General features: G+C 41.5%; 1 long non-coding RNA gene and 1 pseudogene across 3 annotated transcripts in view; one reads left to right on the top strand and one right to left on the bottom strand.

The window, feature by feature from the left end:
* LOC137251148 (uncharacterized) overlaps positions 1 to 26,248 on the bottom strand; it is a 109,938-nt gene that overhangs the window by 23,405 nt on the left and 60,285 nt on the right. The gene's annotated exons all lie outside the window — the stretch shown is intronic.
* On the top strand, positions 5,885 to 7,352 carry LOC137238588 (uncharacterized; annotated as a pseudogene).

The raw sequence follows: 26,248 nt of genomic DNA, 5'->3' as shown, positions 1-26,248 counted from the left end.
GTGCCCAAAAATAAAATGCTTAATGAAGAAGAAAGGTATTGTGAACAATTATTTAAGGACACAACAAAACGTGATGAAAATGGAAGATATACCGTTTCGCTACCATTCAGGCAGGATTACCCTGAGAATATTAAATTAGGACCGTCCCTAAAGCGCGCATGTTCACAATTCTTCAGAAATGAGGGGCGATTACTGAAAAACCAAGAGTTAGGGAAAGAATATGTTCGGGTGTTATCCGAATACGAAACGCTTGGACATATGAGAAAAATCAAAAACAACATTCCATCCGACGATTCCGATAGTTATTTCCTGCCCCACCACGCCGTGGTAAAAGCGGAAAGTACCACTACCAAAGTGCGCGTCGTCTTCAACGCGTCAAGTCCGACAGCAAATGGCATTAGTCTAAACGACATACTCCACCCAGGTCCAGTACTCCAAGCGGACTTGCCTATTTTAATTCTACGTTGGAGACTGTACCGCTTTGTCTTTAATAGTGACATAGAAAAGATGTATAGGCAAATTTGGGTGACCGATAATCACGCCAAGTTTCAAAGAATTGTCCATCGAACATCCCCCAACGAACCCATCAGTCTTTACGAACTAAAGACTGTCACCTTTGGTGTAAACTGCGCCCCCTACCTCGCGATACGGTCACTTCTACAATTGGCTGATGATGTAGAAAATACCCACCCAATAGCATCGGGTATATTACGCGAAAGTATGTATGTCGACGACGTTTTATCTGGAGGGCATACAATAGCGTCAACCATCAGAGCAAGAAACGAGATTCGCGAAGCATTACACTCAGCTGGCTTTCCATTGCGCAAGTGGACATCAAATTGTGAGGAAATCCTTCAGGACATCCCCAAAACGGATTTGCTCAGCGAGGACTTCCTAGCGTTTGAAGAGGCTAGCTCGGTGAAGGCACTCGGAATACGATGGAACGCGCACTCAGACATGTTTTACTTTACAGCAGGAGCTTTAGGGAATTGCGAGAATACCACCAAACGCGCAATCCTATCCGCTATAGCCAAAATTTTCGACCCTTTAGGCTGGCTTGCACCAATGGTCATAGTAGCAAAAATACTAATGCAGAACATCTGGTTAGAGGGCACCGGGTGGGATGAACCTGTCTCCCCAACTACCTTAGAACGGTGGGAAAATTTCACCCAACACTATAGCGAAATAGATAACATTAGGATACCGCGGTGGGTAAATTTTTCACCGGAAGACGACATAGAAATCCACGGCTTCTGTGACGCTTCCGAGAAAGCATATGCGGCAGCGATATACATGCGCGTGAAAAGAAACGATCAGGTTTTCATACACTTACTTTTACCGAAAACCAGAGTAGCTCCAGTGAAAACCATCTCGCTACCACGTTTAGATCTATGCGGCGCCGTGCTGTTTGCAGAGATCATGGAATCAATATTCAGAAACATTCATCCGGGACCAGCAAAAGTTCACCTCTGGACGGATTCAACCATCGTACTCGCATGGATAAGAAAGCCGCCCTGTTACTGGTCAACCTTCGTCGCACACCGAATCACTAAGATCATCTATATGGTCGGTAGCAAGGACTGGCTTCACGTGGACTCGGAATCTAATCCAGCGGATCTAGGAAGCAGAGGACTACTTGCATCAGAGTTGGTCAAAAATTCGTTGTGGTGGCAGGGACCTTCTTGGCTGCAAGAAAATAATTCCCACTGGCCAGCACAAGAGACCGAATACAAAACGTCCGTTGAGGAGAAGAGGGCACAAACATATGCCACGACAAGGGTAGATCATGTAGATATTCTCGACCGTTTTTCAAATTTCCCAGGGCTTTGAAGGTTCTATCCTATGTTAGGAGATTTTATAAACGAACTCACCCAAAAACTAAAGCAATGTTCCACGAAAGGTCGTGTATAATCTCAGCCGATGAGATTAAGGCAACGACTCAAGCATTAATACGGGTCTGCCAGAAACAATTTTACGGGACAGAATATTTAAAATTGAAAAATAGGGAACCTATCGATCGAAAGAGTGAAATACTGTCACTCAACCCATATATCGACAAAGATGATATTATTAGAACAGGGGGGCGTCTAGGGGCTTCAAAGGACATGTCATACAATGAGCGTCATCCGATCATCTTGCCGTACAATTGTAGGCTGTCTCGCCTTACCGTTATGATGGCTCATCATGACTCCCTTCATGGCGAGAACCAGCTCATGCTCCGTCTTATCCGAACCCAATACTGGATACCGAATGTCAAGACCATGATCAGAGACATCATCCACAATTGCAAAACCTGCATTATTCACCGAAAGCAGGCACAGTCCCAACTTATGGGGACCCTTCCATGCGAACGGACTACTTTTACCCGCGCGTTCACCAATACCGGGGTAGACTTTGCGGGGCCTTTCGACATCAAAAGCTACCGCGGTAGGGGATGTCGACTGTCAAAAGGCTACGTATGCCTTTTCGTCTGTTTTTCCACTAAGGCCATCCACTTAGAAGCCACTAGTGACCTTAGTACCCCAGGCTTCCTCGCGGCTTTTTCGCGTTTTATCGCGAGAAGAGGATGTCCGAAGAACATCTACTCCGACAATGGTACGAACTTTGTCGGAGCTTCCAGATCTCAACGATCGGAATTCAAAGCCTTCCTGGCAGAAAGCCGAGACAAAACAGTCTCCAAGTATAGCCATCAAGCATTAACTTGGCATTTTATTCCCGCTGGCGCTCCACATATGGGCGGCTTGTGGGAGGCGGGAGTGAAGAGCTTCAAAAGCCACTTCAAAAAGATCGCATCTCCCCATAAGTACACCATGGAGGAGTTCCAAACCATTTTGTGCAGGATTGAGGCGTGCCTCAACTCGCGCCCACTCAGTCCAGGGTCGAATGACCCAACGGATCTGGAACCACTAACCCCAGGACATTTCCTAACGGGCAGCCACCTACTGGCTCCGCCAGAACCAGATGCTAGTGAGAGCTCTGCCTCGATGATAAATCGGTGGCAGAAACTCAAAGCCCTCCATCATACTTTCTGCAAGCGATGGAAGGTGGAATATCTATCCGAACTTCAAAAAAGAGTGAAGTGGAAGCATCCCAAAGAAAATATAAAAGTGGGAGACCTCGCTGTCCTCAAAAAGGACAACTTATCTCCCAACGAATGGAGGTTAGGTAGAGTCGTCAACGTGCACCCCGGCGAAGATAACCGAGTACGTGTAGCCGACCTCATAACCGAGAAGGGTCAAGTCAGACGACCTTTGGTCAAACTGATCCTTCTTCCTACGGAGATAGATTGTGAGAGGACCACGAGTTCCTCTTAACAGTCCTTCCGTTCCTCCACATCCCTCCGTTCAAATCAACCCCAGCTCTCGTTCACCCGGAACGAGGCCAACCAAAAACCCTAAGGCAGATCCGCATCTGCCACCGAAACCAAAGGCATTCTCCGGCCCATTCAATTTCTAACTTTCAAAAAAAAAAAAAAAATCTCCCCACTCCCTCGTTCTCCCATAACGAGGATACCAGAAAAGCCCTAACGCAGATCCGCATCTGCCACAGAAAACAAAGGGACTCGGCCCATTCTATTTTTATTTTATACCAATCCAACCCAAAAATTCACTCGCTCACCCCGAGCGAGGACACCAGAACCCTAATGCAGACTCACGGTCTGCCACAGAACTCTTTATAAATAAATACTTCCTTTACTTATCTCTCCAAATTTAGAAGGTCAAGAACGTTATTTTACTCGTAAAAGGAATTGATCGGGTCTTATCCTAATTAGAGGATTTAGCATGGCCTTATGTACACAAAATTCTTGTCGTAATTGAACCATTACTTATAGATGAACACTATTCAGCACGCGTCGAATGACGTGAAACTATATCTAGTCTTGATTCAAAACATGAATACATGTGAAGAATTCACAGTATAAGTGGACTAAAATCAAAATTCTTGTTTAGGAAACTTGAAATATATCTTAGAAATTATATTTATGAAATTCCGTATAATTACAAAATATTTATTTTAAAAAGCAGCAACACATATTTTAAAAATTGCTGAAGTCATATATGAGTTCAAAGAAATGATTGTAGCCATGATACAACATGCCTGAATCGGCGCGTTTACTTTTAACATTTAGCAGATCAAAAATAGTTTCTATACGCGATATGCGCCTGATATGCTTACGCGTCATATGAGTCATTTATGACTCTCACATGACTCATACATGTACAAATCTTTGTAAAGAGATTAAATTTTTCCGTCTGCGATGGTTGTCTGATATGAGTCTAAATATGTACGACATATGAGTCGTTTCTGCCTCGGAGTGCTCTTGTTCGTATGAATTTTGAACTCGTTAACAGACACATTTCAATTTATATTCTGAATAGTAAAGAATATATTAAACCAGTAACTAAAGATTTAAAAACGATTTTTCATACAAGTTTGCAAGGTTTACAGAGTTTACGCACCTGGCAAACATTAAGGTACATTTCTTCATATTAAGTTTATACGTTTCCTCATTGAAGTCTTGTGACGCACGCATTATAAGGGAATAAGATCTAGGTGCCAGCCCTTTATGATCATACATATGTTTTAACTGGCAAGGCTAAGATGGTCGACTTATAGGCGGGCTGCTTACTATCTGAGCACTCATTTACATGTATACGAAATTTGAAACTAGCTGTAGAGTTGATCCCAGGTCCATTGGGCTTTGTGGTTATTCTTATGATATCCCGTAGCCCGTCTATATACACCTCAGAGCGGGGCAAATAGTATGAAAAAAAAAAACAAAACTTCAGACTTCAAGCTTTCACATCGATTTCTAAGATTCTAACCGCTCTCAATATGCTTGATAGTTTCAGTAGAATTAAATTTTTTTTAATAGACAATATCTGAAAGCTGCAGTTCAGATATTTGTGGTTAGTACGCGGTATATCAGATTGCCTTACGCTCTCTAATTTTCACTATTAAAGCTGGGCTCAAGACTGGGTCGAAATAAGTTACAAAAGCCCGCCCCTAGATTTGAAGCTTATATTCCGAGGGTGTCGGAAATTGCTTTATAAATTTGTTTGATCCGTGCAAATTTGAGCGAATAGGTCATTTCTATACATGAAAAATAATATATTTATATTAGTGCTACGAATATTATATTTGTTGAACTGAGCTTCGTCAAACTTTCTTTATTCACTGAAGCTTCAAAATGTATAAAGTAAGATTTGTTACATTGCTATATACGTACACATAGTTATATGTATTTTTTTGTCAACGTTACAAATTTAAACAGATATTGTGTGAGATCTAAGCAGGTAAAGGTGCCAAGTTTGAGCCTCTTACTAAACTACCGTGATTTCGTTCAACCAACTCCTTCATACCATTGTACCATTTGCCTATTTTAGTATTTTCCATGCAAACCTTAAAAGCTTGACATCCTTCCATACTATTAAGTACCTCAAATACGGATAAATCAGCTAAATTCGGTCGATCGCCACTCACACATTTTGTTTACTTTTTCCAGCTCTTTCGTCCACTTATCAAGCGCTGTATAAATGCGAGATCGCATATCATCGGTACGAGTATGTTGGCGTTGCAACATCTTACTTATACCCACAGGGCAACAGTGCCCACATTTGCCATTAAATCGCGTTCCCATTTCGGGGAATACACATCCCACTCGTATGCCTTCGCAAACCGTTCAAATGTTTCACGTGCTTCACCCAATGTACGATAGCAATTGGGTGACATGAGATGCATAAGATGCACATTTACGCTCTTTTTCTTGCATCTCTTTTAGTTAGATTTTTTGGCGATTTTTCTAGTCAGGGGAAGTATTTATTTAGTCAGCCGGTATTAAGTAACACATTTTATCTCATTCGTGAAATCAAACTACTTGAAAATGACAACTTTACGAGTTGCATTATGTCGGTGCTTTGTGGCTCACAAAGAGCTTCGTCGTTTGCTTTACTTTAACTTCGAAAATCATGGCATAATGAATTGTATCCATGCCCATATACTATACAATGCAGAATTGCATGAGTAAACATTGCTAGAATAATTAAGTAATAAGCGCAAAATATTCCAAACCTAAGCCTAATAGGGACCGCAAATATTGTTAAATATTTTTAAGCTGTGGATTAAAGACAGCCGAGGGATTTCACAAAGCTTAAGTCAAATTATTACGTCTTAGACGATCAAGCCTACGCCGAAGATGACCGTCCCGTTTATACTGTCACTGCATATCGACTGCATGGCAAAGTCACTGAAACAACTTATCAAATACTTTAAATAATTTGGTGAGGTAGGCAAAGTGTATTTAATGCGCGATAAATATGCGACAGGCACGTCAGAACCACCAACTGGTGTAATAGAATTCGCGCAACCAGTAGCTGCAGCAAGAGCTCTACAACGTTCAAGTCATGAGTTGCAGAAAAGCGTTTCTTTGTGAGTGCCTGCGAGAGTTAACAACAACCTGAAGCATATAAAAAAAACAGTAGCGTTGATTTCAATGCACGTATTGCTACACTGAACCTGAATGGCGATTCGATTGATCTCCATTCACCTATGTGTACAAATATTTTGTAATGGAAGGCATATGTTTGCACTTACCCTTACGCGATCAGATATGCTTCGCGGGTATGCCGACGTCTTTGTAATATCTTCAAGCATATCTGCAAGTATGCATCCGAAACCTTCAAAATGAACCACTTGACTGGTATGACTCTGTGGGATATATCTACGAGAATTTTTTTGAAATGACTGGTGCTAATATATAGGAATTAATTGGTGCGGTGCCTTACAACTATCAAGATCGCATGGATGTCATTAGCGAGTTTAGTTTACGAATACGGCTTGTTAACCTCAATTGTAATAATGTTGAATCCGCTGGCCTATTGCGTTTGTTGAAATGTTTTCATGCTGTCACCCATGTGAAATTGCACAACTTGCGCTGAACGATAGTGCTGTATTGGCCTTTAAAAGAAAAAAAAATTGCCTAACTTACGCGTACTGGTGCCACGCCAGATTTGTGAGTTGTCAGGAGAAGACTTTTTGACCACAATTGTTCCAAATTTTTTACGAATTATCACAAATAGGTGTAGGCCAGTCCACGCCGTAGTAAAGAATGAAAGAACGGAAAATCACTTGATACATTTCCCGTTGTTTCAATTCATAGGAATTTTACATTCTATACACGGGCATGTATGAATGTGCGTTTTTTTTGTTTCTGCCGTTGGTATGCGGGTACCAGTGAGCGAACTTCTAAAATGGGAATGGTGGCAGACGAAAAAATGAAAATAGTACTTGTGGGTGGATTTTGTCCAAGAAAACAACAACTACAGTTTATACTTGGACAACACAATTCATGACTTATTGTAAAATACATAAACAACATCTCACGGAAATAACACTTTCAACAAAACCATGTAAACAAAACCAAAACTCCATGTAAATTTGTATATGCACAACTTATGCCTTAGGATACTCACTATCTCCTGAAATATACAAACAAAAAATTAACGAAACGTCTAATTCCAACAATAGTTTCCCTAAGTCCCAAAATCCTGCCCCAAAATAACCGATTTCGGCATGTTATCGTTCACTTAAAACTTTTTATTTTCGTTCAAACTTATTCATAACAAAAAATTGATGAAAATAGAGCAGGACAATATATGCGTGCGCATTTACTACATTCATTTAATAACCAAATTTATTTCTTGTCTTTGAAGTCTGTTCACAAATGTTTCAAATTTTGATTGGTTTGGTCAGCCTCACCCCTTAATGTTATTTGGATGTGCGCGGAAATTCAATACCAAATGATTACAATATTTGGTTTTAATGCGAAGATATTGAAATAGTGTTAGATTTTTTGGGTTTTGGTGGTAGTAGCAGGAAAGGAAAATGGGTCAAAAAGTTTGCAAATCTACCAATGCGGTAAAGTCCGTGCACTGACTGTCGATATACTTATACCAACGTATGTACATATATATGCCGAGTTTAAATGTACATTATATTAGGGATGCATAAAAAGATGCAAACGGGCACTCAAAAACCCGAGTCTGAGGAATCGGTATCGGAGCCAAATACCCTTCGAGAACCGTGCCTTTTGATAAAGGCCATCAATAAAGCAGGACTACAAGCGTACTTGGGAAAAGTTGAACAAATAAGCGGAGGGCAATACCAACAAATAAAAAATTATACATTTTATAAATCTCTCCCCTCTTCCAAAACGAACATTTTTTTCTTTATTGGCATACAATTTTGATGTCCAGACATTTTTTTTGTGGCGGGAAGGAAAATTGTTGGTTCTTAGCACCAACAACACAAATAACAGCGACTCAAAAGAACCCACGCTATACACTTTCTACCCGGTTCGGTACCAGAATGTGCGAACCGAAAATCGTAAATGCAAATTTTTCTGGCTAACTAAAACGCTACCGGGTGACACAAAATAAGGCACTAAAGACCCAGGCACATAACGTGCGGGGAAAGAGGCCATGCATATAATGCACGCCACATATGAATATTTTTTTTATGCAGCGACAGATGTTTCCCCTTATGCGCGCGCTAATAAAATTTCCCAAATCCCCAATAATACAACTAGGGACCACTCGCCCCCGCATTTTCGAGAATGACTCGACCCAGTCAAACATATTGCATTTCTTTCAGAAAAATGGGTCGCTTTGCCGCTATGCAACGAAGCGCTGCCAAGAACGTCATGCGTTATACGTCGGAATGCCGCGCTTGTTTTAAGCAACATCCCATACGCCTGTGCCCCATCTTTCGGGCCAAAAAACCCGAGGAGCGCCTTTACTTAGCGATCCGCGGGAGCTGCTGTGGAAATTGTTTGGCTCTAGACCACCGCTCGAACGCGTGCCCAAGCCAAGGCCGATGTAAAAAATGCGGCGAAAAACATCACACGATGCTTCACATCTCCTCGATTGATGAAGAGGAACAGCTACTCCACGAAGCCCGCTCCAAGCCATGGAGTGTACAAGTTGAGGAGGAGCTGGAATCACCCCGTGAGCGGTTGACGACTCCATCTCGTTATATGCGTCAGATGCTGGAACGGAGACTGGGCCTCTTGTCCAGCTTGAATCCACCGAACCGGAGCGTAGACTCGGTCTCTTCGCCCGAACACAACACCAGCAGCCAAATCGTATCGACCGCTTTTGCAGCACGAAAGGAAGCGGCTCCAGCACAACCCATCTACAGTCCAGCGCCATGTTCGTGACGGCCGAGCGGAGACTCGGTCTCTTCGCCGGCAAACTAAGGACCCTCAACGAAGACAACCACCGCGCGATGGCAGAGCGGAGACAAGGCCTCTTCGCCTGCAACAACGACATCACACCCATCATCAACCACGAGATCGCAGTCACGGATCCAACTCGCTGCAGCTCATCACCGTGTCCGCCTTCCGGGCAGGGCTCCTAGCCCCGCATTCAGCTGCCACCGCCACCATGATACCGACGGTAGCGATCACCCCCACCGCGGTCGTGAAAATAGAAGCAGGGGGGCGGCTACACCTCGTTCGCGCCTTAATCGATGGATGCTCCCCCACCACAGTGATTGCGGATGAGCTCGCCACGCACATCTCCGTCTTGCGGATCCGCAGTTCCATGCCTCCGCGCCGATCCGCCCCATCCTAGGAACAGATGTATATGCGGAGATAATATTACCAGGGATTCTGCCCACCACGTTTGGCCCTTTGCTGGCTCAGAGTACCATCTTCGGTTGGGTACTCTCGGGCACAACCAAGGCCTAACATGAAAATGTTCGGTAACGACCGAAATACAGGAATTTTTACACTTTTTATTCTTTTTTTTATTTATTTTATTTTTTATTGAAAAATCTTTCTATCCCTCCATTGCCATACCTACGTGTCAAATCATAGGTGACAGGGAGGACGGCTGTCGCGAAGGGCCAGAGAATGGAAGAAAGGTTTCTTTTTCTTGTGTTCGCCGTTATTAAATTGAAGTGCCATGAATTGCGCATTTGTTTCAAATCAGCTTTTCCTTTAAATTTGTATACAGAAAATCAGACTACAGATTAATACTCACTCGCTGTTCACTATTGTGAACGTTTTATCAAAAATTCGCCACTTGTATGAATTCACAATGGAGGTGTGCGTTTAAAATCCTGTATCATTACAATAAGTTATTTTTTATTGAATTTTCTTCATACAAAATTCTATGCTTGTTCATTTCCAATGAATTTGTAATAAACGGCAAGAAATATGAACATATATATCTTTTTACTTTTTTGCAATCCCTAGCTCTAGGCGAACATGGCTCAGGCTTCTAACCATGACGGGAAAGTGGCGAATGACCGAGGCATCCGCAACCAAGCCCGAACACTACGCAACTCATCGTGCGTGCTGCCAAGCCGGCGGGCTGGCCGTCGTTAGGTTAAGTTAGTTATAAGTTTTTTAATTTTTTTTCCTCTTCTTTACGGTCGGTGATCCTTGGAGGACTGTGAGGTTGCGTACCGCAAGGGGGGCGGCATGTTTAGGCCCAATGCCTAACTTTCACTTGATTGACGGCGCCCCTCCCTAATGTTTTAATAATATTTCCAGCCACCCACACTCACGCCGCATTTGTGTGCATGCATGCACATGCATGTGTGTGTGCAGGTTGTCAGCACCCATGTACGTATACGTAAGGGTGGTTGTGTGTGTGGTTTTTCCCCTCCTTAATACCAGAGGACCTTTTCGCGGCTTAGCGGTTGTCATCAACGGCACAACCGGTCACTTTTTCGATCAACCGCCTACCGATACGCATCGTCCAAGGATCAACGCTGTACTTTGTTATACAGGTAAAATAAGCCTTGTCATCTTTACATTGTACATTTCCGTTCAATTCAATTAAATACATTATTATAACGAGGAATTCCTCTTGGTGTTTTCTTTCTCGTATTTCTTTCGAGTGCACTATCAACCCGAGATCGACCCGTGTGCGCATACCCATTGCCGGTTTCAGACGCACCCAGGCCGAACACAAAGTGTGCCAACACCCTTAGCCAAAGCAAATGTCAAATTCTCTTCTTATGATTTCCTTGTAAAAAATTTGGGAGTTGGCTACTTTTCATTATCAGATGGCGCCAGTGTCGCTCATTCTACCGTTCTCCATAAAAGTACGTACAATCTACTCATAATGCATAAGCTTGTGCTAAACTCATCTATATGAAAAACAGCTTATGTGACGGAGCTATTACGTACGTATACGTATACCGTACGTACACACGTTTGAGCGAAATTTATGCCCGTAGTGGCAACTAAGAAATGTTGCTATCGACCTGTTTGAATGAATGCTTATGGAAACATCAACTTTTTCTATTTTAATTTTTGATGTTGTAAAAGGCTGGAATTAATATCAAATAAGTATAAATATATTACATATTTATAATCTACAATTAGGTGTTTTTGCATAAAAACTGCAAACGGTCAAAACTTAGCACGCAAAAGTTTACTAGGCAACTCTGTCTAGTTAGAGAGCGATCAGCTGACACGTTCTTACGGAAAAAATTAAAATTATTTTTATTTCTACGTTCCGGGCTACGTACGTACGTGCGTTGAACGTCGATGAGTTTTCGTTTGCATTGCACATTCATAAGATAGGTCGTGTCAACTGACACGTTTTTTTTACGTACGTTCGTGGGTAACTGCAGCTTTAATATTTTTGGTTAAACAATTCTAGTAGCTGCGTATATAGTTATAATATTTCTAAAAGTATAGCAAAATCTACTCCGATCATAATACAACCAAAGAGGATAACTTATAATAAGAGACGTCACTCGTTACTCACAGCCATTTGCTCGATGTTTTCTAAGAGGTAGTCGCTGTTTTTTTTTTTTTTTTTGTGCGAGATTTGCAGAAATGTCTATACATTTACAACCCTTTAAAAATGTGCATGCCAGAATAAGGGAAAACGTCAACTGGATGAGAACACCTGAATATTCATTCCATTGTAAACTTTACAAAATAGCCCAACTAACAGCTGATCGCTAAAAATTAGCACACACACACAAACATCACTAATGGCCATTGTGACGGCACGCCCTTACTTCTAATTAGCCAGCGTTCATGGCTTAATCTTGAATACCGAAATATGTCTGCACATCTCTATTTCATTTCATTTGTACATACGAATACATACATGCAGTCGAAAGCGGTTATGTAAATGCACTTTTCATGTTATTTTTTGTTGTCTAATTTTGTATTGCATTTTTTAAACCGCAATGCTTCATTCTCCTTTGTTGCTTATGTGCATAATCGGGTGAGCTTTTTCGGCAAACCGCTGCGCATTAGAATGATAGGTTTCTATCACTTTTGGCAGCATACAAATTATTTGTTAGCTGTCGTAAACCAAGGGAGAAGGATCACACTGCGATATATACAATCCATCCATTCAATCTATTCAATGTACTTTGCCACATTAGCCTGTCTTTATTATTGGTTAAATTCGCAAGCGAGGACGACGGCTAACATCTTTATTTCGCAGTGCTGCATATATAGCAGCATAATTTCATTTACATATCGCAGCCTGCATATTTTTAATAAATAAAGTGCCTATACATTTGCCATTGCCTATTCGGCTGAAATGACACGCGATTTTCCACGTCGAGGCACTCGATCGAATACAGAAAGCGACTCCAGCGTAGCCGCTAATTCAACATCTGTTGAAAGAAGTGCAACTGCATCAACTGCCGTTTCTGCCGCCGAATCCATCGTCACCGCCACCAGTAGCACAGCACAGCCAAGGTGCTACCAGTAACTGCCGCAAATGTTAACATGTCTGCCAATACAACACCAATTTCTCTTGGTACAATGAGTGTAATCCCAGCCAGGGATTACAGCGGCGGTCGTACTGCCGCCAAAGGAAGTAGCAATGTCACTCCCACTGCCACTGGGACCATTAAAAAGGTATCTGCACTACTGACGTCGCAGCGCAGCCAACGCTTGCGTCGCCATCAACGCTACCGTTACGTGCGCAGCCGGTAATCGTACATACAAATACAATCGTCGAGCCCCATAATTTTTTGCCAGCTAGTACAGCTATTTATAATTCAGCCTACGCGCCCTCAGTCTCCTGCATCACATAATCATATGTGGGTCATAACTCATATGCAGCTTCAACCATTCCTATTGGTGAATATGCAGTTTATGTCACACGGTTCAACAGTGCCGAGGAAGATTATTGATTTACCAGAATTTTCCGGAAATGTTGAAGACTGGCCTGTATTCCATACAGCGTTGGTTGAGTCAACAGCGGCATATGGTTATTCAAATTTTGAAAATAACCAAAGACTACAGAAAGCCTTGAAGGGAGAGGCACGCGAAGTGGTGAAAGCATTACTGATTCACCCCAATAACGTTAGCTGCATCACTGAGCATTTGCAGTTCAGGTTTGGTCGGCCGGAACAGCCAATTTGCTAAAGTGCATGAGATTGCACCTATTCCCGAAAATTCCTTAGGAAAACTGGTTCCATTTGCCACGAAGGTAAAAAATATTTGCGCCTTTCTCCAGTCTGCTAATGGTGAACATCAGCTGGCCAATCCCACACTCCTTGACGAGCTGATAGCCAAATTGCCAACGAGTAAGCGCGTCGAGTGGGCCATGGTTGCAGCAAAGGTAAAGCCTCGTCCCACAGTGGTGCACTTTAACTAGTGGATTAGTTCACTTGCCAACGTGATCTGCACAGTATACGACGCAGAGGCCAAACGCGATTCCAAGCGCCAAGTAGTTCTGCACGTCGACAAGAAACCACAGCCAAGAAGATGACCAATATGCCAGGGCGGCCACAAGCCTTTTGAGTGTAAAAGCTTCATCGATGCTACAGTAGCCACCAGGTGGAAAGAGACAAAATCAAGGCGCTTGTGTTTCGCATGTGTCAATACTGATCATGCTACTCGGGATTGCCAGCGCCGGAAGACATGTTCCATCAACGGGTACCAAAGAAAGCACCACAAATTACTGCATGAGGTTCCAAATGCCGTGAACAATACGCAACCAGCATCACCGCCAAGTCATGGTGTGACACGCAGTTAGCGAAACGCCAACATGATGATCGAAATTACATACAAGCGCAAGGAGTATCTCAATGCCAGCAATCGTCGAACGATGTAGAGGCATCCATCTTAAGCTGTTCTGTCAATGCAGCTGAAGGTAAGGTTCTTTTCCGAATACTTCCAGCGACCTTACATGGAAGACACAAGCGCATTGATACATATGCGCTATTGGATGAAGGCTCTTCTGTCACAATGCTGGATGATGCACTCGCCCAAGAGCTCGGCCTACATGGACAACAACAGCGCTTCAACATCCAATGGTTTGGTGGACAGTCAGCGCAAGAGTCGTCAACTTCTAGTTCGTCATCGGTCTAGTGTAATGTTTGCGGATAAGAGACATTCCAAAACGGTTTACAATATATGTTTGTACAAATGAATGAATAACGTATCACAGAGTCTACTCAGAACCGACCTACATTGCGATGATAAATACGTACGTCAGCTTCCATTTCAGCCATACAGGGGAGTGATACCTAAGCGGCCTCGGCCACTGCCATCTAGGTCTGCCTTCTGCTACTGTAAGGATGAGGGAGAACGGACCATTCGCCGCTAACACCGAATTGGGCTGGGTAGTTTTTTGGCCAACCAGCAAGCGTCTTCCAACCGCTCCTTCCTGCCTACTAGCCCATCACATGACGAACGAGTCCCTACATAATTTAATCGAAGGATATTTTGCCATCGAAAGTTTCGGGGTGCCACCATAGCCTCTGATCGAAAGTGGCGCCGATATCCGCGCCAGGTCTGTATTGAGCTCGGTCACATGCCGTATCTCCGATAAAAGATTCCAAACAGGTCTGATTTGGAAGCGTGACAATATCCAGCTGCCCAATAGCTACATCATGGCGTTGAAAAGATTAGTTAGCGTCGAAAAAGGAATGAGTAGAGATACCAATTTTGCCATAGCCTATAAGGCCACGATGGACTCCTACATAGCGAAAGGTTACGCCTGTAAGCTCGAACAGCCGGAAGCATCTATGGTCACGCCCCACACCTGGTACCTACCACATTTTGCAGTGGTCAATCCCAACAAGCCTCCTAAGTTACGGATGGTATTCGACGCCGCAGCTGAGGTCACTGGTGTTTTGTTAAATTCAATGCTGCTGAAGGGTCCGCAAGAGTATCGACCTCTACCATCGATTCTCTTTTACTTCCGCGAAGGAGCAGTTGGCGTAACGGGCGATATTAAAGAAATGTTTCACCAAGTGGTGATGCAACCTCATGACAGATGCGCCCAGCGTTTTCTTTGGCGCGACGGAGTGGTTGGAAGAGAGCCTGATGTGTATGAGATGTGCGTCATGACCTTTGGCGCTGCTTGCTCGCCATGCGCAGCACACTACGTCAAAACGCGGAACGCACTTGAGCCAAAAAATTTTGAATATAAAGATATTGCATGCGCGAACTTCGGTGGAAAGCAGCGGAGCGTAACAAAATTCTAGTAGGTCACTGTGGTGTGTTGGTAGCGTGCTCCGCCTACCACACCGAATGCCCTGGGTTCACACCCCGGGCAAAGCAACATCAAAATTTTAGAAACAAGGTTTTTCAATTAGAAGAAAATTTTTCTACGCGGGGTCGCCCCCCGGCGGTGTTTGGCAAGCACTCTGAGTGTATTTCTGCCATGAAAAGCTCTCAGTGAAAACACATCAGATGCCGTTCGGAGTTCGCATAAAACAAGTACGTCCCGTCCCGCCAATTTATAGGAAAAATTAAAAAGGAGCACGACGCAAATTGGAAGAGAAGCTCGGCCTAAAATCTCTTCGGAGGTTATCGCGCCTTACATTTATTTATTTATTTATGAATAACAAAAAACTCACTCATATATGTATACATACACAGCAGACAGGACAATTATTATATATTTGCAATGTATTCATAAATTTTCGAATGAAAGACGGTGATATATATACAGAAACAATATAATATAGAGACATTGCATAGACGAAAAATCGTGTGAGGCAAGCTTCACAAAATTCTAGTAGGTCACATTCACCACTTACCACAGCAGAATTTGTTAAACTACCACTGTCTGTATTTGTTATTTAACAATTATTTGTACACTTTTTATTCAGCTAATATATTCAGAATTCACATTTTTACTCTCTAAAACTCCAATCAGTGTATTTCTGTGCTTAAATTATGTTAAAAATTGTGTTAAAGTTTTTGGTGTGGTGAAAGTGATCTACTAGAATTTTGTTACGCTCCGCTGCTTTCCACCGAAGTTTGCGCATGCAATATCTTTATATTCAAAAATGTTTGATATATATTTACTGTCATTGGTATACTTCTATCATTACAATAATTGTTGAGTACTGATGTTCATTTCTGTAAACGATGAGATAACGCCAGTTCAATTTACATACATAACCTATATAGTAATATTAATTTTCCTTCCTTTTCTTGCCAGGATATGCAGTATCTGGTCATAAGTACTGAGAAAACTATGTATTTGTCTGTAAAACTGCATATCACAAAAGTCCAGAGCTCCAATAAAGGTTTTCGATCGGTTTTCTGTAGGTACGTTCGAACAGAACCTATAATAAGTAACTGGACACAATTTTTCATGTTCGAATGTATTAATGAATATTACCTTCTCCACATCTTCAACTCTGACTTAATTAAACTCTTGAGTCGACTTAGTGACTTCATTCGGTTACTTCAAAAATATGAAACCCGAAGTGACATTTGCAAAAGTTTTAGCGATTTCCAATAGCGTGGTTACTTTTGGTCCACCTGATAGTTTCGAAATATAAAAGCATATTTTTTAGGATCTTAAATGCATATTTTTAGCATAAAATCAGTATTTTTTTTTGCATATTTTGGGTTGCGCTACACATAAGTGATTGTAAAATTAATGAAAATAAAGCGGAAGTTCGTATTCCTTAACTTTGAAGTCGTACATAAAGTTATATCTGAGGCCGACTTAAACGTCTTTGCCGCGTTTCTTCAAGCGGATTTACAGTGCCGTGCTAATAATGAAACGCAATTTTACCTTCCATCGCTTTGAACCTACGACACCTGAACCGAAGCATTGAAGAGTAGCAACGCTGCAAGAGTTATATGTAAATCTGGGTCCGTATTACGTCTTATGATCCGTGATCGAAGCTCATTTTTTAAATCACAATCAGTGTTGACGTCGTCATTCGTTTTAAATATTCAAACACCAAGAAATAGATCCAATAATGTTGATTTTAGATGGACACTACAGTAATATACACTCTTAAAAAAAAGCATGTAAATCTACACACATTAAGCCAGCAAAAAAGTTGCCTCGCTTAATTATTGCAAATTTGCACACATTGTATATCTACTATCAGACTGTGTAAAGCCCTTACTAAACACATGCGTAAAAACTACTATTCAAAATGCGTAACATTTTACAACGATTTTAGTGAATTTACCAACCTTATGCGTAATGATTACCATTCAAAATGCGTAAAATATACAACGGTTTTAGTGAACTTACTTATCATATGCGCAATGCCACATACCCCTTAGCCCCTGTAACCCACTTCCTACCTTTTTGAAAATATTTGATTGTATTTTCAGCTAATAACATGTATATGTTTAAATGCATTTACATTTTTAAAAAAACAGGTATTATAAAATACTTATTTTGCTTGATCCTGGGTGTTTAATTATAAACATATACATTTTATGTAGTTGCAATACGAATAAGATTTTGATATTTTAATAAAATTTATTTTCAGTCAGAATTCAGTTCAGTTCATACAGGCACTTTAATTGAATTAATATATACTATATTATCAAATAAATACAGGTAACTTACGTATTACAATAACTTACGTATTACAATAACTTATAATAATTATAATTATGCACTAAGATAATTATTCACGCTTTCCGATAAACCGCACTGCCGATTGACTAAAACGAATGAACACGACGCGTTAAGATGGTGTCGATCGGCAATGTCCACTAAGCTTTTGTTGTAAATGTACACACCTTTGTGTTAGCTTACAAACGTTGTTAGTAATTTCGCGAACTATATGTATTTTTACAGCATAAATGTTGGTAAGATTGTGGCATTGCTGTGTAAATAAGAAAAATACACATTAAGTGCGGGACTATGCAAAAAAATTGTAAGATTACACAAAAAAATACTAGCAATGCATTTTTACATACTGTTTTTAGAGTGTATATTGAAGTGATCAACTTAGCTCGTAAAAACGGAGTGGTGATATCATTGCCTCCGCATTCCACTCATAAAATGCAACCGCTAGACAGAGCATTCATGAGCCCACTCAAGACTTATTACAGTAACGAATTAAAGCGTTTTATGAGAGGAAATGGACGAAAAGTTACTCAATTCGATTTAGTTGGTCTCTTTTCCAAAGCGTATTATAAGGTTCAGACTGACCCGCTTGCAGTTAACGGTTTCAGATGTACTGATATACCCATTCGATAGAAATATTTTTACTGATGCAGACTATGAGCACGTAACTGCCGAAACTCTGAAGTTTCCGAGCAAAATAATGCAACTTCGGATACTGGGCGTATGTACTCTAACTTCACCGACATCTAATACAAATCGAGTGACTTCTCCAGAACCTGCGGCATGAACCAGTAAAGGAGTCGTTTCACCATGGCAGGTTTTACCATTGCCAAAGATTAGAAAGCCAGTTGCTACCGGAAGAGAAAGAAAGTCAAAAGCGACAGTATTAACAAAATCGCCATATAGGAATCAGTTGGAAGAAAGCATTCATAAGATCCGGGAAAAAATGAAGCCAAAAATTAAAATAGAAAAGGATCCTTCAAAAACCCAGCAGCGAAAGCTAGAAAAGCTGAGTGTGAGGAATCAACCAGTGACTCCGAAGTAAGCGTCGTCTACGCAGAATCGAACCAAGGGGATTTTGTTGAAATGCCTCCAGACGGAACAATTTGCTCCTTTTGTGAAAAGTTATGCAAGGACGAAAGAAATATATCAGAATGGAGTGCTTGTTTACAGTGTCATACGGTTTGAGCTCATAACGTCTGCATTCCCAAAAAAATCCAATTTTTATTTGCGAGTCTTGCACAAATAGAAGTTTTTAATCAATTTTGATATTTCCAAAAACTTATTCATTTTTAATATCAACGAGCCAAGGAGGCATTTTATTTTATCTTTTGAGAAGCTATTTATCTTTTATTAATAAAATGGGTAAATTTTAAGGAAGTTATATAAAATTTTGTTTAGTAAAACTGATCTCGTTATTATTCGGGTTATATTATATCAAGTTAGCCTACGTTTGCGTACCATATTACCCGCCAATTTTTGGGGAAGCGGCATTTCGGGCTCACACGAATTTCGTCTTATAAATTGTAAACTGATAGTAGTATACAACTTTTGATAAAGCACGCTATAGATGATATTTCACCAAACAAAATGTCTCGAAAAAGAAGTGAATTGGACTTTTGGTTAGGCCAAAATTACCCAAAAACTAAACGCTATACCACAACTGCCGTAGTTCCTCTATTTTGAAGACATTTCTAAGGTTCCTCCAGAAGTTTTTTGGAAAACTACTTCTACTATCAAAAGAGCTGACTCTACATACGCTTTTTCTAATTTATGTGCATTCATTGCAAATCCAATGTGCTTGCCACACTCTTCAGCGAATGTAGAACGAATTTTTTCTAAAATAAATTTAAACAAATCAAAAATCCGAAACCGTCTGGCAACTGATACATTAAAATGAATATTGCTAGCACAAGGTTATTTAAAATTGAACAACTTTTACTGTCATAAATATTACATACAAAAGGTACTTTTTTCAGTCATTTTCAGCAATTATTATTATTTTTTCTTTGAGCTCGAATCCAACTTCCTCTATCATTTTAGTTTCTTAGTTGTACATTTTCGCGTTCATTTGTTTACCGTATTTATTTGCGGTTCAATATTATGACAGTGAAAGTTATTCAATTTTAAATAATCTTGTGCTAGCAAAATTCAATTTTCAGAAAAGCGCTTTTAAAGTTAATATTGTTGAATGAAATCCGGCGATTTCATTTTGGTTTCCGGCGAATACAATCGTACGTCCCCTGGTAATAACCCAATTTCGTCCTAACTCAACTTTGGTTGTTGCCATAGATATGACGATTTTTGACGATTGTTTGGGCGGCGTCTGACCATTTGAAAAAAAAAATATATGGCAACGCTGATCACAATAGCTTTGGATTGGTGAATCGGATTAGCGATATAAATTACTCGTAAGATTCACACATATTATAATTTTTATAAATGGTTTTTTGACAGCTGCATAGTTATCGTTTGAGGATTTACAGTCACTGATCGTAAAACGTAATATGGGCCCTGGCTTTTAGCGCGATTTAATGCTTTGACCTTTCTTCGCTTTGACAATTTAACGATTTGCCCTTTCTTCGCTATGTAACATTTAAACATCGCTCATGCTTGGTTTTCACAAGGTCAAATTTGGCAATATAAGCGAAAACGGCCCATCAAATGCGTCTGTTTTCACTACAAAGTGACAGTTAAATTGTTAATATGATCGACTTCAAGAGGCAAGTTAAAATTCTACTACACAATTATAATTTTGATCTGTAAACCATATAATGTTACGGTCTGCTGTTATGGTCTACGGTTACGGTTGACTTGGGAGCGTGTTCGCGCCAACACACCTAGTGACTGGTGATGGGGCGAAAGTTGCGATAAAAAAGTATCGGAAAACAAGAAGAAAACAGACCGGCGATCACTAGCAAAAATTGGCAATGAGTTTCCGGCCGCAAGTAAAACGAAGAACACGTGGAAAAATTTAGAAAAAGAAAAGCAAAAAGATAGCACGTTTTTCCGGCCGGGAAAAAGCAAGAGTTGGCTTTTCTTTTGCGCAGTTAATCGGAAAATTTTATAAACCAAAGAGGCAAAGGCGTCAAGCACAGCTCCTGCTTCATTAACACTATTGCTTACATCAACTGCACATCCCCGACTATATTCAACTCATCGCAAAACACCCTCGCCATGCGGTGCACATATTCAAGAGAGTATTGTGAAGAACCACAAGACCGCAACGAGGAATTGCAGGCCGATTCCTTCACCCAACTACCAAAATAACAAACGGGAAAATGCCCAGAAACTAGGAAAGAGTCGATAGCGCAAAGTACCGACCAGTTCATTCCGACAAACCTCGTTTTTACTCGTCTATTTTGGGGGTCCTATTAAGGTGGCAGACACACTATAGCAAACAACAATATTATATATTAAATAATTTATACCTCATTTATTGGCAATTTAATACCGCAAAAAAAAATTTAAAGCTGCGTCCGGTTCCGAGAAACGGGAGTGTCTGCTAGCTTAAGACTCAAGCCAGCAGACACTTCGTGAAAACACGACCTACGACTTCCGAACGACTTGGATAATTGATATTACATTTATTGGCAATTTAGTACCGCAAAAAAAAATTTAAAGCTGCGTCCGGTTCCGAGAAACGGGAGTGTCTGCTAGCTTAAGACTCAAGCCAGCAGACACTTCGTGAAAACACGACCTACGACTTCCGAACGACTTGGATAATTGATATTACATTTATTGGCAATTTAGTACCGCAAAAAAAAATTTAAAGCTGCGTCCGGTTCCGAGAAACGGGAGTGTCTGCTAGCTTAAGACTCAAGCCAGCAGACACTTCGTGAAAACACGACCTACAACTTCCGAACGACTTGGATAATTGATATTACATTTATTGGCAATTTAGTACCGCAAAAAAAAATTTAAAGCTGCGTCCGGTTCCGAGAAACGGGAGTGTCTGCTAGCTTAAGACTCAAGCCAGCAGACACTTCGTGAAAACACGACCTACGACTTCCGAACGACTTGGATAATTGATATTACATTTATTGGCAATTTAGTACCGCAAAAAAAAAATTTAAAGCTGCGTCCGGTTCCGAGAAACGGGAGTGTCTGCTAGCTTAAGACTCAAGCCAGCAGACACTTCGTGAAAACACGACCTACGACTTCCGAACGACTTGGATAATTGATATTACATTTATTGGCAATTTAGTACCGCAAAAAAAAATTTAAAGCTGCGTCCGGTTCCGAGAAACGGGAGTGTCTGCTAGCTTAAGACTCAAGCCAGCAGACACTTCGTGAAAACACGACCTACGACTTCCGAACGACTTGGATAATTGATATTACATTTATTGGCAATTTAGTACCGCAAAAAAAAATTTAAAGCTGCGTCCGGTTCCGAGAAACGGGAGTGTCTGCTAGCTTAAGACTCAAGCCAGCAGACACTTCGTGAAAACACGACCTACGACTTCCGAACGACTTGGATAATTGATATTACATTTATTGGCAATTTAGTACCGCAAAAAAAAAATTTAAAGCTGCGTCCGTTTCCGAGAAACGGGAGTGTCTGCTAGCTTAAGACTCAAGCCAGCAGACACTTCGTGAAAACACGACCTACGACTTCCGAACGACTTGGATAATTGATATTACATTTATTGGCAATTTAGTACCGCAAAAAAGTTCAAAGCTGCGTCCGGTTCCGAGAAACGGGAGTGTCTGCTACCTTAAGACTCAAGCCAGCAGACACTTCTTGACAACACGACGCACAGCTCCCTAACGACTACAATAATTTATACCTTATTGATTGCCTAAATGTTTCGTTGTCCTGAAAAATATTTTCACTATACCAAAAGGAAAAATTAAATTTTATATTTTGCCGACCCTAATAAATATAAATTATAACTTTCGAAAATCAGTGAGTTGCATGTTACTGATTACTCAAAACTTAGCAACACTTAACTTGACTTAGAAGTCTGCTGAATTTTGATTTTCTATGTAAGTTCTAAGTGACGTTTACATTTTGAGAAGCCATTTATTTGTTTCCATTTCATTTTGACATACAGATTGACACTTATTGATTACTAGCCTTTACCCGCGGCCCCGTCCGCAAGGAGAAAATAAAATATATGTGCTATTCACGTTAGCCTGCTTATCAAGTGTCTGTTTAAAAAATTTTTCTGTCAATGTATTTTATTTTTTAATACAGTAAAAAAAAAGATCTAACTGAGCTGATGGGCACGTTTACATGAATAGTACAATACACTTTTTTCGAATTAAAAAAAATACATTTTGTTTCTAAGTTAAATTAATTGATATGACAGGGGTGAAAGAATTACTACTCATAGAACAAAGGAGTGAAACTACAATTAGCTAACACCAAAAAGAAGTTTTTAAATAAAAGCAGTGTTGCTTTTTCGGGTATTTAGTTGGTTAAAATATTACAAAAATTTTAATTATAGTTGTAATAGTTCGTTACAGGATTCATTTAAAAATAGAACGAAAAAGCTGTGATATATTAAAGATAAAACATACCGAATTTTAATTACGAATAATTTGCCGTAAATCCACGGCCATGTGTGCTGAATTACCGGTTTCGAAGAGACCTAAAATGATCCCGGAAGTGTCCCTAAATGACACCAAATAGTCACGAAATGATGCCGACGGGATCCTGGACAAATCTCGAAAACTATCTAGAAATGATGCCGGAAGGGTCCCAAAATAATCCCGAAGTAGTCACGAAAAGTCCCGAAATGACCCTGACGGGATCCCGGACGGATCCCGAAAACCATCCAGATTTGATTCCTGAACGGTCCGCAAATGATCCCGATATAGTCCGAAAAAGTCCCGAAAAAACTCTGACGGGATCCCGGACAAATCCCGAAAATCGCCCAGAAATTATCCCGGAGGAGTCCCAAAATGATTCCGAAATAGTAGTCACGAAAAAGGCCCGAAATGACCCTGACGGGATCCCGAAAACCATCCAGAAATGACTCTGGAGGGATCCCCAAATGATCCCGGAAAAGTCCACAAACCATCCAGAATTGATCTCTGAAGGTTCCGCAAATGATCCCGAAATAGTCCCGAAAGTCACGAAAAACTCAGACCCATCCCGAAAATCATGAAGAAATTATCCTGGAAGGGTCCCAAAATTACCCCGAAATAACTCCGACGGGATCCCGGACAGATCCCGAAAATCATCCAGAACTGAGCTCTGAAACGTCCGCAAATAATCCAGAAATAGTCCGGAAAAAGTCCCGAAAAAACTCCGTCGGGATCCCGGACAGATCCCGAAAATCACCCAGAAATTATGCCGGAGGGGTCCCAAAATGATTCCGAAATAGTCCCGAAAAAGTCCCGAAATGACCTTGAGGGGATCCCAGACCGATGTCGAAAACCATCCAGAATTGATCTCTAAAGGGTCCGCAATTTATCCCAGATAAAGTCGCGAAAAAACTACGAAGGGATCCCGAACAGATCCAAAAAATCATAGAGAAATTATCCCGGAAGGGTCCCAAAATGATCCCGAAATAGTCCCGAAAAGGCGCGAAATAACCCTGACGGGATTCCGGACGGATCCCGAAAACCACCCTGAAATGATCTTTAAGGGCAACTGACCCCGAAATAGTCGTGAAAAAGTCCCGAAATTACCCCGACGGGATCCCTAAAACCATCCAGAAATTATCCCTGAAGGATCCCCAAATGATCCAAGAACAGTCTCGAAATTCCCTGACATTTTCCCGAAAAAGTAAAAAAATAAACCCGACGGGATCTCGGACGGATCCCGAAAACGATCCAGAAATGATGCCGGAAGGGACCCCAAATGATCCCGAAAAATTCCCGAAATTCCCCCAATGGGATCCCGGACGGATCCCCAAAAGTATACAGAAATGATGCTGGAAGGTGAAATGATGCCCTTAAAGAAAGATGAAAAACGAAATGATCCCCTTATAGTTCCGAAATGATCCTGACGGGATTCCCGACGGATCCCGGAAACTATCCAGAAATGATGCCGGAAAGGTTCCCAAGTTATCCCCAAATAGTCCCGAAATTACCCTGACGGTATCCCGGACGGATCACGAAAACCATCCGGAAATGATGGCGAAAGGGTCCCCAAATGATCCCTCATTAGTCGCGGGTTCCGAAATGACCCTGACGGGATCCCCGAAGGATCCCGGAAACTATCCAGAAATGATGCCGGAAAGGTTCCCAAGTTATCCCCAAATAGTCCCGAAATTACCCTGACGGTATCCCGGACGGATACCGAAAACCATCTAGAAAAGTGGCCGGAAGATACCCCAAATGATCCCGAAAAAGTCCTGAAATGATCCAGACGGCATCCCGGACGAATCCCGAAAACTATCCATCTAGGTACCCCAAATGATCCCGAAATAGTCCCGAAATGACCCGACAGGGTCACGGACGGATCCCGAAAACTATCCATCTAGGTACCCCAAATGATCCCGCAAAAGTCCCAAAATGACCCGACAGGGTCACGGACGGATCCCGAAAACCATCCAGAAATGATGCCGGAAGAGACCCCAAATGATCCCGCAAAAGTCCCAAAATGATCCCGCAAAAGTCCCAAAATGACCCCGACAGGATCCCGGACGGATCCCGAAAACCATCCAGAAATGATGCCGGAATGGACCCCAAATGGTCCCGAAACGACACCGACGGGATCCCGAACGGATACCGAAAACCATCCAGAAATGATGTAGGCAGGTACCCCAAATTATCCCGAAATAGTCCCGAAATGACCCTGACGGGATCGCGGACGGATCTCGAAAACCATGCAGAAATGATGCCGGAAGATACCCCTAATGATCCCGAAATAGCCCCGAAATGGTCCCGACGGGATCCCGTACGGATCCCTAAAACCATCCAGGAATGATTACGGAAAGGACCCAAACTGACCCCGAAAAAGTCCCGTAATGATCCCGGAAACCATCAAGAATTTATCTCTTGAAGGTACGCAAATGATCCCGAAAGTACCCCGACGGGATCCCGGACGGATCCCGAAAACCATCCAGAAATGATGCCGGAAGCGTCCCCAAATGATCGCGAAATAGTCCCGAAATGATTCCGGAATAGTCCCGAAAATATCCCAAAATAACCCCGACGGGATCCCGGACGGATCCCGAAAACTATACAGAAATGATCCCGGAAGGGTCTCAAAATGATCCCGAAATAGTCCCGAAAAAGTCCCGAAATTACCCCGGCGTAAACCCGGACCGATCCCGAAAACCATCCAGAAATGATCCCGGAGGGTCTCGATATGACCCTTACAGGATTACAAATAAGGTGAAGCTAATTATAAAACCATGTTAATAAGGCAGCAGGCGCATTGGAGCGAATAAAAAGTTACATAGAAACATACAGGTAAAGCTAATAAAAGCGTGCTAATAAAAACAATT

Source organism: Eurosta solidaginis, chromosome 1 (assembly GCF_040869045.1).
Source record: "Eurosta solidaginis isolate ZX-2024a chromosome 1, ASM4086904v1, whole genome shotgun sequence".
Taxonomy (NCBI): Eukaryota; Metazoa; Arthropoda; class Insecta; order Diptera; family Tephritidae; genus Eurosta; species Eurosta solidaginis.
Note: the sequence above shows the minus strand (reverse complement) of the source record. Positions and strands in the feature narration are given on the sequence as shown.